General features: G+C 39.0%; 1 protein-coding gene across 10 annotated transcripts in view; it reads right to left on the minus strand.

The window, feature by feature from the left end:
• CASK (calcium/calmodulin dependent serine protein kinase) overlaps nt 1-14,304 on the minus strand; it is a 405,070-nt gene that overhangs the window by 176,768 nt on the left and 213,998 nt on the right. The gene's annotated exons all lie outside the window — the stretch shown is intronic.

Raw genomic sequence — 14,304 nt, forward strand, 5'->3', positions numbered from 1 at the left:
GTGGCGCGATCTTGGCTCACTACAACCTCCACCTCCCAGGTTCAAGCAATTCTCCTGTCTCAGCCCCCTGAGTAGCTGGGACTACAGGTGCCCGCCACCACGCCGGGCTAATTTTTTGTATTTTTAGTAGAGACGGGGTTTCATCATGTTGGCCAGGCTGGTATCGAACTCCTGACCTCAGGGTGATCCACTCACCTCAGCCTCCCAAAGTGCTGGGACTACCAGCGTAAGCCACCACGCCTGGTAGAAAACAATACCACATTCTTATGGATCAATACATATACAATAAAGATACAAAATATGTATGGTAATATATACAAGATATATACCAACTTAAAGTTAATGGTTATATCTGGAGAAATTTGAAGCAAATATGGCAAAATGTTAATGTCTGAAATCTAGGTAGCAGGTACGTGATTATATTATTTTTGGTAAATTCCTGGGTATTTGAAATACTTTACAACAATCAAATCTGTAAATTAGAATTAAAAAGAGCAAACTCTGTAATTTTCATGCACATTAAAAAATAACAGGACAGTAAGCTCTAAAAGAAAGGGGTCTTAGTCTTGTTTGTCATTGCCTCCCTGGAGCTTAGTACATTTCTTGGCTATAGGAGATCAATATACATTTGTTGAATAATTAACAAGAATGAACAGATGAATAAGATAGGGAGAAAGGGAAGGAAGGAGTGCTTACAAGAAAAAAAGTTGGGTGTAATTAGCTTTTATCCTGGTCCATTTGAATATAGCTGTATAGAACACCATACAGTTGCAATCTAGGGGGTGTCATTAGGCAAACATTCTTGAAAGTTTGGCCAACATTTGTCCAGTTCTTTGGTCATACACAGAACCTGAATGTTATTGACTGAATATGTAAAAGCCTCTTAGAACAAACTCCAAGGACTCATCTGAAAGTTTCTATCATGGTGTATGAAAATTTTTTATAGTCAGAATACTTCTTAAAACTGAAGGTAGGCCATTGGCTGAGAAATCAATCTGAATGAGCATGAAGATTTTGATCAGAACTGAGTTTATTTTAATGAGATTTGTCTTGTATACAGTGCTCAGTTAACTATATGTAGATATATTTTTTGAGATGGAGTCTCGCTCTGTTGCCTAGGTTGGAGTACAGTGGCATGATCTTAGCTCACTGCAACCTATGCCTCCCAGGTTCAAGTGATTCTCCTGCTTCAGCCTTCTGGGTAGCTAGGATTACAGGCACCCACCACCATGCCTGGCTAAGTTTTATATTTTTAGTAGGGATGGGGTTTCATCATGTTGGCCAGGCTGGTCTCGAACTCCTGACCTCAGGTGATCCACCCACCTCGGCCTCCCAAAGTGCTGGGATTACAGGCATGAGCCATTGCGCCAGGCCAGTTAACTAATTTCAATAAGTGCCCATAATTAATTGAATAAAGAATAAGTCAAAGCAAAAGTATATTTTAAAAATAAGTAATATTTAAGGATAAATACTGAAATTTGCAGAAAAATTAGAGGGTCAGAAAAAGGTGACAAAATTAATTACTTTGCCCTGACAATGTTAACACATACCATCTAAATGAAATTTAGCATTTCTGTTTGTATGGTTTTAAGTTATGAAAACTTCTACTTTCCTTCATGTCCTCAAATTTAAAATTTTATTTTACATTACTGGTAAACATCTTACATATCTCATTGTATACAGTTTGGTGAAATTATATTATCAATTATTATCACTTTTAAGGAACATTAAAATGAATATAAATACACTCATAGTTCTAGAAGCTGTCTCATTATACTAGATAAGATGATTACTATAAAGCTCTGCACAATGGCATTCTTAAGAAAGTTTTAAAGTATACTCAATTAATTCTTGCTATATTATTTGCAATAAAATACATTTTGATATAAATCAATCTATTTATAACAGATTGCTTACTGAGAAAAATCTGATAACATGCCTTAGAGTAACTTGAATCCTGAGAAGGTTTCTAAATTTTTAGAAAAAATATGCTATTGACTTACCAAAGTTAAGGCTACTTATGACATACAATCTTTTATTTCTTACTGAGCCATTAGTATTTGCAAGCAGGAAACAGTTCCTACCTCTCCTAACCCAAGGTTTAGTTTTAGAAGCATACAGAAAAAGGAAATTCAGAAGTATATACATATCTTTACCTTGCAAAGACCTTCAGAACAGGTTTCTAAATAACATCTCATATATGCAAAACCAAACACCGGTAAAATGAATTGTCTGGCTGTCAGAGTGAGATCTCAGTGTTGTTATTAGTTAATATTAATATTGCTGTTAGTTTTAGAGCCAGGTTTGATGGTGGTTGAATTTCTAAGATTAGGTCAGTAGAAAAAGACAATTCTCTTCCAGTACAGTTTTATTTTCAACTTTAAAAAATGGATTATTTATTCCTGCTGACATAAAAGCATAGGTAATATAACTATTTGAACAAAAGCCTTACTGAAAGTTATCCCACAAGAGAAAAGCAATATGAGAAGAGTTCTCTCAACAAGCAGCCTGGATGCTGCAGCAACGTGTTAATGGGCTAATTATTTTTTATGTTTTCAAAATATAATACTTTATCAGATATTAAAATATATTCTTATCCTTCAGTAAGGATAACAGTGGGGAGCAGACACAAGGATAAATCTGTGGAACCGAATACACATGTCTAAGCAGATCCTAGATGATATGATGATATATGAGAAAAGTACAAAATGGGTATATGACTTTTTTTTTTTTTTTTAGACAGGGTCTCACTCTGTCACTCAGGTTGGAGTGTAGTGATGCAATCTCAGCTCACTGCAATCTCTGCCTCCTGGGTTCAAGCAATTCTCCTGCCTCAGTCTTTGGAGTAGCTGGGATTACAGGTGCGTGCCACCAAGCCTGGCTAATTTTTGTATTTTTAGTAGAGACAGGGTTTTGCCATGTTGGCCAGGCTGGTCTGGAACTCCTGACCTCAGGTAATCCGCCCGCCTTTGCCTTCCAAAGTGCTGGGATTACAGGCGTGAGCCAACGTGCCACACTGAGATCGCACCACTGCACTCCAGCCTGGGTGACAGAGTGAGACTCTGTCTCAAAAAAAAAAAAAGGTGGGGTTAAGTGTATTTATGCAAAGCTCAGGTGACCCCCATACATTCTCCTCCCTCAGAGAAAATCACTGCAAATAAAGGAAACATCACAAAAAGCATCAGGAAGGAAGGGATGGATTAATAAATAATAGTGCTGTGCCTATTTAAAATAAAAGGCCAATTTACAGCCTTACCTTTTATCATACCCAAAAATTTATAAGCACACCCAAGAATTAAGTGTAAATAATGAGACCATAAAAGATCAAAAAATGACTAACTCATCTGTAGATGGGAAAGAACTTTTAAACAAAATAATAGAAATAACTATAGGGAAAAATTCATAGCTTTGACTTAAAAATGTAGATTATTTGTCCCAAACCATAAAAACTGAAGCAAAAGTACAAAGTAGGAAAAATATTCACAACAGATATAACATTTACTGGAGAGTCTTTTATTTCAGCCACCAACAAACAAAGTTCCCTCGTAAAGACACTTGTAGGGGTATTTTTAATCGGAAGAAAAGATTTTAAACTCAGAATATAATCTGAATTAAGTAAACTCAGACAAGAGATAAACTATGGGGCATTTCCACGTTGGATGATGTAGTGTCCTCTGTCATAGCTACATGGCCCAGCTGAGTGGCTGCCATAGTGCCTCAGTTCAGTCCACGTTTCCAGATGAAGACTTGGAGAGCTGGTTGGGGATGGTAACAGTGAGCACAGAACTGGAAAGGAGGTAGTAAGTTTGTTCGAAACTTCTATTTTTCCTTTTATTTCCCCACTTCAAGTTCACATGCAAGGGATTAGGAAGTAAAGTAACATTTGTTTATTTATGCACCCTTCACTGTTCTAGGTGCTTCCCATGCATTATCATTAGTTAATCTCCATGGCATTGTGATGTAAGCAGCAACTGTATTTTACATATGTAGGGATGCAAGTTGGTAGACTTCCATTCTACTGACATTGTCTCTGCTAATGCTTTTCACTTTTGTTTAATTCTGTCCAAGCACAATGGTGATTGCTGAGATGTCTTTTATTTTAAAAAACATAAATTGCCATTAATATGTATTGGGGGCAAAAATCTCTGCTTATCACTCATCAAAATTGTGTGATGTCAAAAAAACAAAATCTTTGTTGGGTGCGGTGGCTCACGTCTGTAATCCCAGCACTTTGGGAGGCCAACGCGGGCGGATCACGAGGTCAAGAGATCGCCATCATCCTGGCCAGCATGGTGAAACCCCGTCTCTACTAAAAATACAAAAATTAGCTGGGTGTGGTGGCACGCACCTGTAGTCCTAGCTACTGAGAAGGCTGAGGCAGGAGAAGTGCTTGAACCTGGCAGGTGGAGGTTGCAGTGAGCCGAGATTGCACCACTGCCTGACCAGAGTGAGACTCTGTCTCAAAACAAAAACAAAAAACAATCTTTAAGACTAGTCTTCTAATCATCACACATTTGTATACTCTGGAAGCTCTCTCTGAAACATGTATGATAATCCAGAACAAACTCACACAGGTTAAATAGAAGAAAAAAAATGGAATCAAATTAGAGCATCCTACCCTTATTAGTTTTGCTTCTGGCCCATAAAATGCATAAAGAACCATCAGAAGATGGAAAAGCCTTCTAAGTATGGTTTGGATACAGGTGTTGATGATACATGGAATCTCTTTTTGCTTTAATAAGTCACGCAAGTGTTTTGGGAGCAACAGTTAACTGTTACACTTATACTCTTTTTTGGTAATTTCACATATAAATAGTTTTTGGTTATAAAACATTTCAAACATACAAAAATGGAAAAACACAACATAACAGGCAGCTAAATACCCATCACCCCAATTGAACAGATGTTAACGTTTTGGTTTTACTTAAAAGTTTTTTTGTACCCATATATAACATCCAAAAAGTTAGATATATTAAAGCTCACTTCACATCCTTCCCTGAGGAAACCTCTTTCCTGAAGTTGGTGTATATCACTCTGATATATATTTTTGTGCTTTTACAACATACATATGCATAACAATATGCACTTTTTCTTTTAAAAATTTACACAAATGGTGTCTTACTATTACATTCTTTGTAACTCTTTCCACTCAAATTATGTTTATCTATGTAGATTCATGTAGGTCTTGTTCATTCATTTTCACTGATGTAGTGTTTTACGGCATGAATAAACAACAGTTCATTTCTCCATATACACTGGGCAATTTGGTGGTTTCCACTTTTTCCACTAATTGAAACCATGCTCAAGTGAAGTCTTTTGTATACCCAGTGCCCATGTGTGAAGTTTATGGCTGACACCTAAAAGCAGAAATGCTTGGTTGTAAGGGTATGTACATTTTCAGCTTATCTCATTTTTGACAAATTGCTTTCCAAAGTGATTTTACCAATTTATATGCCCATCCCACTACGAGGCAGAAATGAGTTCGTGTTTACCCACATCCTTACCAACTCTTGGTTTTATCAGATTTACTAATTTTTGCCAATTTGGTAGGTGTGAAATGGTATCTTATTGTGGTTTTAATTTGCACTTCCCTGACTACTAGTGAAATGAAGCATCATTTCATATACTTTTTGCTCATTCAGGCTTCTTCTTGGATGAATGGCCTATTCATATATATACCCCTCCCCCTCCCTTTTCCCCTAATGAGTTGCTTATCTTTTTTTTCCTTTTTCTTTTTAAAAAATTGTTGAAGTAGTTGTTTACATATTCTGGGTTCTAAATCCTTTGTTATTTATATAGTTTGCAAATAACTTCTAACACTATGCACTTGTCTTTTACTTTGCTTATGGTTTCTTTTGTCAGACACTACAAACAAACTTAAAAAATTTTCTGATCAATAAATCTAAATAAACACTGGCCCTGATGCATTCCTCAAGGACCAAGCTAAAGAACTTGCAGATGAAATTATCTTACAATTAGATAGCTTGGTATTTCAGTTATAAATAGTATAGAGGAGTCGAAATCAGATGTTCCCTGAGAACATGAAAATAGAAATGTTTTCTAAGAATTCAACTACAAAATCCATATACCTGAGCAGAAATATGTAAAACAACTTTAGAGACAGAAAGTCTCTTAGACCAGGAGATGAACTGATTAAATGCATTAGCATATCTAAAGAAAGAATTGGCCATTCACTAGGGGATGAGGGAAAAGTAGAAGAAAAAAAAGTGCTAGAAAAATGTTGGTATTGCCCATCCAACACAGTTCAGGGGATTGATCTTGGCCAATGTATATGGATTATTAGGATCCCATTGTTAAGGCCATGGCAAGAATTCTGGTAAGGCTGAATCCAATAGGTTTTCTTATCCCAATAATATTAAGCATTATTAAATAACAAACTGAAAGGCAGCATAAAAGACTGGTTAAAAGGGTGAATGATGCAGGCTGCCTAAGTTATTTCTGCTGCCATCACTTACAATGTAACATTGGACAAGCCCTATTTCCTCTACTGAGAAAACAGGAATAATAGTAGTACCTAACTCATAGGGTTGTTATGAGGACTCAATGAGTGAATAAATGTACCTGGCAAGTAAAAACATACAATATATGGTATCCAAATACCCAAATGCCAAGGGAAAGGCAGAGAAAATACATAAAATGGAATGGCTAGAAGCTGAGGGTAAACATCAGAACTAGGAAGATATATAGTGGAAGTTGATCTGGATCAAGTGAGGTGGGGGAAGTAACTCAGAAAGAGTAATTTTATTTAGCCTCAGCTTTCACTAATAATAGTGATGTCCAGGACAGGAGAGGTAACAGATCCACTGTATTTTATGCTAATCAGAACCATACTCTGAAACTTGAGCAAGTAAGGAGGAGAGTGTGAGGGCACCTGGCAGGATGCCAGTAGAAGAAATGTTGGGCCAGGCACAGTGGTTCATGCTTGTAATCCCAGCATTCTGGGAGGCTGAGGCGGGAGGATTGCTTGAGCTCAGGAGTTCCAGACGAGCCTGGGCAACATAGCGAAGCAGTCTCCACAAAATATTAAAAAATTAGCTGGGCATGGTGGCATGTGCCTATAGTCCCAGCTACTCAGGAGACTGGGGTGGGAGGATCACTTGAGCCCAGGAGTTTGAGGCTACAGTGAATTACGATCATGTTACTGCACTCAAGCCTGGGTGACAGAGATCTTCTCAAAAAAAGAAAAAAAAGAAGAGATGTTAATACATATCTGATTCTTGGTTTTTCTCCATGTAATAAGAGATGCCAAACAGGTCACCATATTGCATTCTGAAGTGAGGACAAGGCACCTTCATCTACACCTGGCTCCATAGCATGAACTCAGGCAGGCCCAGTAATCACGCAAATGTGGTATATTTTGAAATTTTGTCCAACAGCAAATTTCTAAACCAAAAGTTCTTAATGCCTTCCATTAATACTGCTGGCATAGCTATTATAGGCCCTTTGCAGACAGTTCCTTTCTACATTTCCTGCCTCGTCCTGTGTGCCATTACGTATTGAGACTTTCTAGCACCCCGGTGCCCCTCCTCGTGGTCTGCTTTTTTCCTTTCCTGTACTCAGCAGCACCTCTCTCTTCCCCAATTCAGTTTGTCTCTTTGTTTTCCTACTTTCTCTTTTAATGGCCTTTCTCACAATTTGGTGCCCTCTTCTCTTGGGTCCTCTAAACTGTCAGAAGATGAAATGCTTCATATTTGTGTGGAAATTCAGTTTGTATTCAGAAGAAAAACGCTGTTTCCTCTATATGAAAAACAACTTTCAGCTGGCTGCAAAGGGAACTGGTGAGGTTTGCATGCATGTTCATATTCAGTTCCCCTTTGTGGCTAGTGAAACTTGAAAAACACAGGAACACACAGGGTCAGCTCTTGTGGGGACTGACTACAGAGTTCCAAAAAGATGTGACAAGTAGGGAGAGGATGCAGCTAACTAAGTGAATGCGAGTCTCATGGCCCAGTAGTTTGACATTTATGATCCCGAAAATAATGAAACCTTGAGTAATGAGTACAACCCAGCATGGTAGGAGGGAAAGCTACCCCACCATGCTAGACTAATCATCTTTCTACATCCTTTTAAGCTCTGGTATTGAAGATGTCAATGAACTTATCCAGTTCTCAGTATCAAACCAGCTATTGGGAAGCAAGAGCAACAGACTTTTCTTCTGGTTTTACTGAAAAGTTAGATTAACATTCTGGAAAGAGAAGGTAAAGGGAGAGGATTTATAGAAGATAAAAAGTACAAAGGAAACATCATGGATTAATGGCATATTTTATATATATACATATACTTTTTTTTTACAGAGTCCCACTCTGTCACCTAGGCTGAAGTGCACTGTCACAATCATAGTTCACTGTAGCCTCAAACTCCTGGGCTTAAGCAATTTTCCTGCCTCAGCTCCCCATATAGTAGGGACCACAGGCAAGTGCCACTGCACCCAGCTGGATTCATGGCACACTGAATATACCTTTTAATACAAGAAACAACCAAAACAACATGATAGCTCCAAGACCAAAGTGGGACACAGTGGGTATCTCTCACAAAGTAGAATTTCCTTTTCTTTTAGGAATATTACCCAGGAAACTATGAACTTTGAGATACACATACTATAGCAATCCCTAAAGAAAGAGCCAATTCACTGCACTGCAAGGAGAAAATATAACAAGTCTAGTTAGAACATTAAAGTTGCAAGCACATCTAAAGAAATGTGTTAAAAACTGCCCCCAATTCCTGGCCACTCTTTTCATCCAGAGGTGGAGTCTACTTTCCCAGTTGAATCTGGGCAGGTATTAAGACTTGCTTTGACCAATAAAATGTGGTAGACATTGTATGACATTTGAATAAGGCCTTAGGAGACCTTGCAGCTTCCAGTTTTGCCTCTTGGAACCTGAGACCATCACATTGTAAATAAGCCCAGGATGAAAGATCACATGGAGAGAGGGGCACGGCCTGCTCAACTCTTCCAGGTGATGCTCCAGACACGTGAGTGAGGCCACATTGAACCAGCTAGCCTCAGCTGAGCTGCCAGATGACTAAACTGCATGAATGACCACCAGGTGAGACAAACAGAACTACCCAGCTGAGTCCGGAACAAATTGCAGAATTGAGAGTGAATAAATGGTTCTTGTGTTAAGCCACCAAGTCTGGGGGTAGTTTAGTATGCAGCAATAGATAAATGATGCATAAAAAATATAAATGAAGAATATGTGTAGCACTGATTTCTAAAAAGATGACAATAAATATAGTAATTTAACAAAAAAGACAATGCCTCGAGTTATTTTACTTGAAAGCTTTGTGTGTGTGTGTGCGAGAGAGGGAGAGCGAGAGAGAAACAGAGAGAGAGAGAGAGAGAATGTACCTTCCAAACCAATTAAGGGCAGGGAGTGGTGGAGCTGCTGAAGATTTAGTAACAAACTATGTGTTCTCAGAGATAAAAACAAGTACATGCTTCCCCTGATGAAGAGCGCTGAATAAAGAGGTAACGGTTATTATAAGCTATCTCTTCACTTCGGGAGGCCGAGATGGGCAGATCACAAGGTCAGGAGATTGAGACCATCCTGGCCAACATAGTGAAACCCCATCTCTACTAAAAATACAAAAATTAGCCGGGCGCGGTGGCTCAAGACTGTAATCCCAGCACTTTGGGAGGCCGAGACGGGCGGATCACAAGGTCAGCAGATCGAGACCATCCTGGTTAACACGGTGAAACCCCGTCTCTACTAAAAAATACAAAAAACTAGCCGGGTGAGGTGGCAGGCGCCTGTAGTCCCAGCTACTCGGGAGGCTGAGCCAGGAGAATGGCATAAACCCAGGAGGCGGAGCTTGCAGTAAGCTGAGATCTGGCCACTGCACTCCAGCCTGGGCGACAGAGCTAGACTCCGTCTCAAAAAAAAAAAAAAAAAAAAAAAAATAAAATAAAATAAAAATAAAAATAAAAATACAAAAATTAGCTGGGCGTGGTGGCGCGTGCCTGTAATCCCAGCTACTTGGGAGGCTGAGGCAGGAGAATCTCTTGAACCAGGGAGTTGGAGGTTGCAGTGAGCTGAGATCGCGCCACTGCAGTCCAGCCTGGTGACAGAGCGAGACTCCATCTCCAAAAAAAAAAAAAAAATCACTTAAGTGGAAGGAATATGCAGCATAAGTTGTTAAACTGACAAGAGGAAGTGACTATAGTCGAGGATAGCGGTGATTTCTCCTATACTGTCTTCATTAGGTGAAAATACTTTAAATTACATTTATTAATAGACATAACATGTTTTTATTACAAGCTTTTCAGTGATATTTGACTTTTAAAACTGTCCATCAATTTCTATGATCAAAAAGAGTTAAAGAAAAACTAAAAGATACAGTAATAAAAACTTTCACATACTAAAATGTAAGACTTTCTTTCTACCACTAGGATAACTGTAGTTGTGAATATTTTACAAAAGTAACTCTTGTGATAATCACTAGTACAAAACAAAACCTATCCCTAAAGGACATATCCTATTAAAGGCTGATGAGTGGCACTGGGCTTTCATCTTAAGGACAGAAATCCATTGTCTATACAATTTTTTTTTTCTATCATGTATAAAGTGGTTTTCAACTACTAAAAGAAACGTATTGTTGTATTAGAGCTTCAAAAAATCCCCAAACTTTTCTATTGTTTTATGTTTCTAGCTGGAAAATAGTGCAATGTGGGCAGTTTATGTGTCAGCAAAAGAGGTTTAACTAGGGCTGGTAATATATTGCCCTCTGCTGGCCAAGGCACCATTAAAAAAGTGAGCCTCTTAAAGACTTTTCTGTGTTATTATAAAATTTAACACAGGTTTCGTCTTTCCAGTTTTTTTTTTTTTTCTCTCCAGATATTTCTGGAACTCTAGAGAACTTATACTTCCCAGATTCAGTATTTTATTTGTAGGTTTATTAAAACCATACATTTTTAGGCTGGCTTTTGATAAGAGGAAAGGGAAGAAGAGGCAACATGAAAATATTAGAAAGTATGCCACATACAGTGCTGTTTGAGAAATAATATAAAACAACAAGACTTGTTTAGAGTGATGTCTTAAAAGGACTACTTCAAATCGAGTATGTCCATTCACCAAAAGATGTCTTAAAAGCACAACTTCAAATCTAATATATCCATTTACCAAAAGATTGCCAAGATGCTACCACCAAGGAAACAGCTGATTTGGGCAAGAAAAGAATCAGCGAAGAATGTTAAAATTCAGTGGGTGAAAGGGAAACACAGTATATTCATAGAGTCTCAAAATATGACCTTCAGATTACTTATCAATTACAATGACAACAGGGTACCTTTACAGTTGGCAGGAGTTAATAAATCTCGAGATTGAAAATTGGAAACAAGTATATAAATGAGGTATATTTTTGGTCATTGGGGATAGCTGGTCTCCTTATTTAAAGCAATAAACTAGATTCTATTGAGTATTATCATATATTATGAGAGTCCATACAAAACAGTAGCTAAAGAATGTGGGCTCTAAAGTCAGACTATCTGGGTTCAAATCTAGACCTTATAATATAGCAGTTCTATCACTGTAGGCAAGTTATCCTCTGTGGATCTACATCCATCATTTAGAAAGTGATAGTAATAATAGAATCTATCTCAGAGATATTTCTAAAATTATATGAATATATATACAGTGGCTATTATTTATTATTATTAATTTTCTAAATGTGGTTCTCAGAGAAATCTGTGACTTCAACGCTTGGGGCTCTTAAGAGAAAATGAATATAGACACTAACGGGTATAGGAGGGAAGACGTGAGATATTCAATTCTTCTTTCTCTTCCCTTGACATCTATCTCTCTTTTTTTCCCCTTGATTAAGGACAGGAAGTTACATGGAGCAGGGGACTTCACCTTAAGACAATTGTATCTAGAAATTCAAAGAAGTGATTGGTAATAAAATGGCCAGGACACTTGGTCCCAGAAAGAGACAGAGACAGTGGAGTGGAGAATTCTGGGCACTGATATATGATGCCTTTTAAATTCCCTAAATCTCACTGCAATCCAAGTCACTGTTTCCCAGGGTATAGATTTTGTGTGCCTCTGTGTGTGTGTGTGTGTGTGTGTGTTTTGTAACTGGGGCGATACAATGGAACAGCATTATTTTTGGAATTCTATCCTCAACTGTTTCATTCTTAGAAATCTTTATCTACTTTTGGCTTTTTAAAGAATCTACAGAAAAGAATGGTTAGTTCTGAAGCATAATATGAACCAAATTTGACTGATATGAAGATGTTAAAATTCAAAATTTGTCCCTCAAAGATATTTTTGCCTCATCTAATTCAATGCTAAAGTTTCTCCCCTATTCTAAATCTGCTAATTTCCTGTCTGCTTTTCAACTACCACCCCTGAAATGATTCCAATTCTTATGACTGCCACTGAAGTCGCTATGCTGTGCATTCCTAAAAGACAATGTTTAGCCAGCACACTCAAGCTTATATGAAAAGCCAACAAGCCAAAGCTGAAGGATAGTGAAACTTTGATGATCAGGTCTGTGATACTGTAAAATATATATCTGGTCTTCAACCCTCTTTCCAGGCATACAATCGCTAAAATCCTTAGAAACTCCAGAATGATGTCTTTTTGTATGCTAATGGCTGACTGACGGCTGGAACCCTTAGGTAGTTTCAGGATGGGCCTGGTAGCCTTGAAAGACTAGGCAGGATTGGAGGGTTGGGACATTAAGCCCCATCCCCAACCTCCAAGGAGGGGAGAAGGGCTGAAGGTTAAATTAATCACCAATGGCCAATCGTTTAACCAATCGTGCCTACACAATGAAGCCTCCATAAAAACTCAAAAGGACAGTGTTCAGAGTTTCTGGATAGCTGAACTTGTGGAGTTTCCCAGATGGTGGTGCCTCTGTCCAGAGAGGACAGGAAAGCTCCGTGCCCCAGCATTACGCATCTTTTCATCTGTATCCTTTATAATAAATGAGTACATGTAACTGTTTCCCTGAGTTCTGTGAGGCGCTCTAGCAAATTAATTGGGCCCAAAGAGGGAGCCATGGGATCCCTGATTTATAGCCAGTCAGTCAGAAGCACAGGTGACACAACCTGGGGCTAGCCATTGGCATCTGAAGGTGGGGGCCAGTCTTGGGGACTAAGCCCTCAACCTGTGGGATCTGATGCTATCTCTAGGTATATAGTGTTAGAACATAACTGAATTAGAGGACGCCTAACTGGTGTCCACTGCAGAACTGCTTGCTTGCTTGTTGGTTGGGGAGAAATCCCCACACATCTGGTCACAGAAATCATCTGTGTTAATTGTTGTTTAAAGAGTAGAAAAGCACTTTGTGAGTTTTGTTTTCTTTCCAAACTGTGAATTGGTTTCAATGAGGTAGGGTTTGGTAGAATGGCCTTGGCTCACAGAAACACGTGGTTTGGGAAGAGAAAGAATGAAAGTGACAGCAGCAGAAGGCAGACAAAATGCCTAGACAGATAGGGGCGAGCCCTCAGTGAAACCAATTTTCAAGCTGAAGACAGTTTAAAGCCTAGCTACATGTCCCGGGTAAATCCATGAACCAGATTGAGAACCTGTCTTCCTGTTCGGTGCACTTTCCTCTGATTGATCACCCCTCACCTATTTTACATATACCTACCCTTCCCTAATTGGTTTTCTACACTGCTGTGCCCACCTTTGAGTGGTGTCTTCACTTTAACCTTTTCTGCATACTCACAAACCAATCAGCACACACGCCCCATTCTGAATCCATAAAATACCCTGGACCCAGCCACACTGAGAGAGACAAACCACACGACTGCAGGGGTGAGGGGCCATCCCTGTGTCCGCTCTCTGCTGAAAGCTGTTCTGCTGCTCAATAAAATTCTTCCCTACCCATCCTCACCCTTCAAATTGTCAGCATATCTTCATTCTTCTTGGATGAGGACAGGAGCTTGGGAACTGCTGAACGCAGGTACAAGCCATAGCACTGGTGGGCTGAGTGGGCCTGACGCCTCAGCAGGCCCATGGCCAAGCAAAGGCCAGGTAGGGGGGCGTTGCTGGCCGTGGAGGTCCCTGATTGGCAAAGTGGCCAAGAAAAATCCTGCGTCAAAAAGGTGGGAGATGAGGAATCTTTGATTCCTGGGTGGCCACGTGGTTTCTCACTGTTTTGAGCTGCAGCTGTGCTGCAATCAGCTACTAAAGGTAAAAGTTACTGGTGGAATTCAGAGATGGATGCAACTCCCGGGCAGTTGGTTCACTGGTTGCATAAGGGTATGCAGACTAATATGAAAAAGTGAAATACTTAATTCTTTGGTGTTTATCTCTAACAGCTAAATGAAATTAA

Source organism: Macaca thibetana, chromosome X (assembly GCF_024542745.1).
Source record: "Macaca thibetana thibetana isolate TM-01 chromosome X, ASM2454274v1, whole genome shotgun sequence".
Taxonomy (NCBI): Eukaryota; Metazoa; Chordata; class Mammalia; order Primates; family Cercopithecidae; genus Macaca; species Macaca thibetana.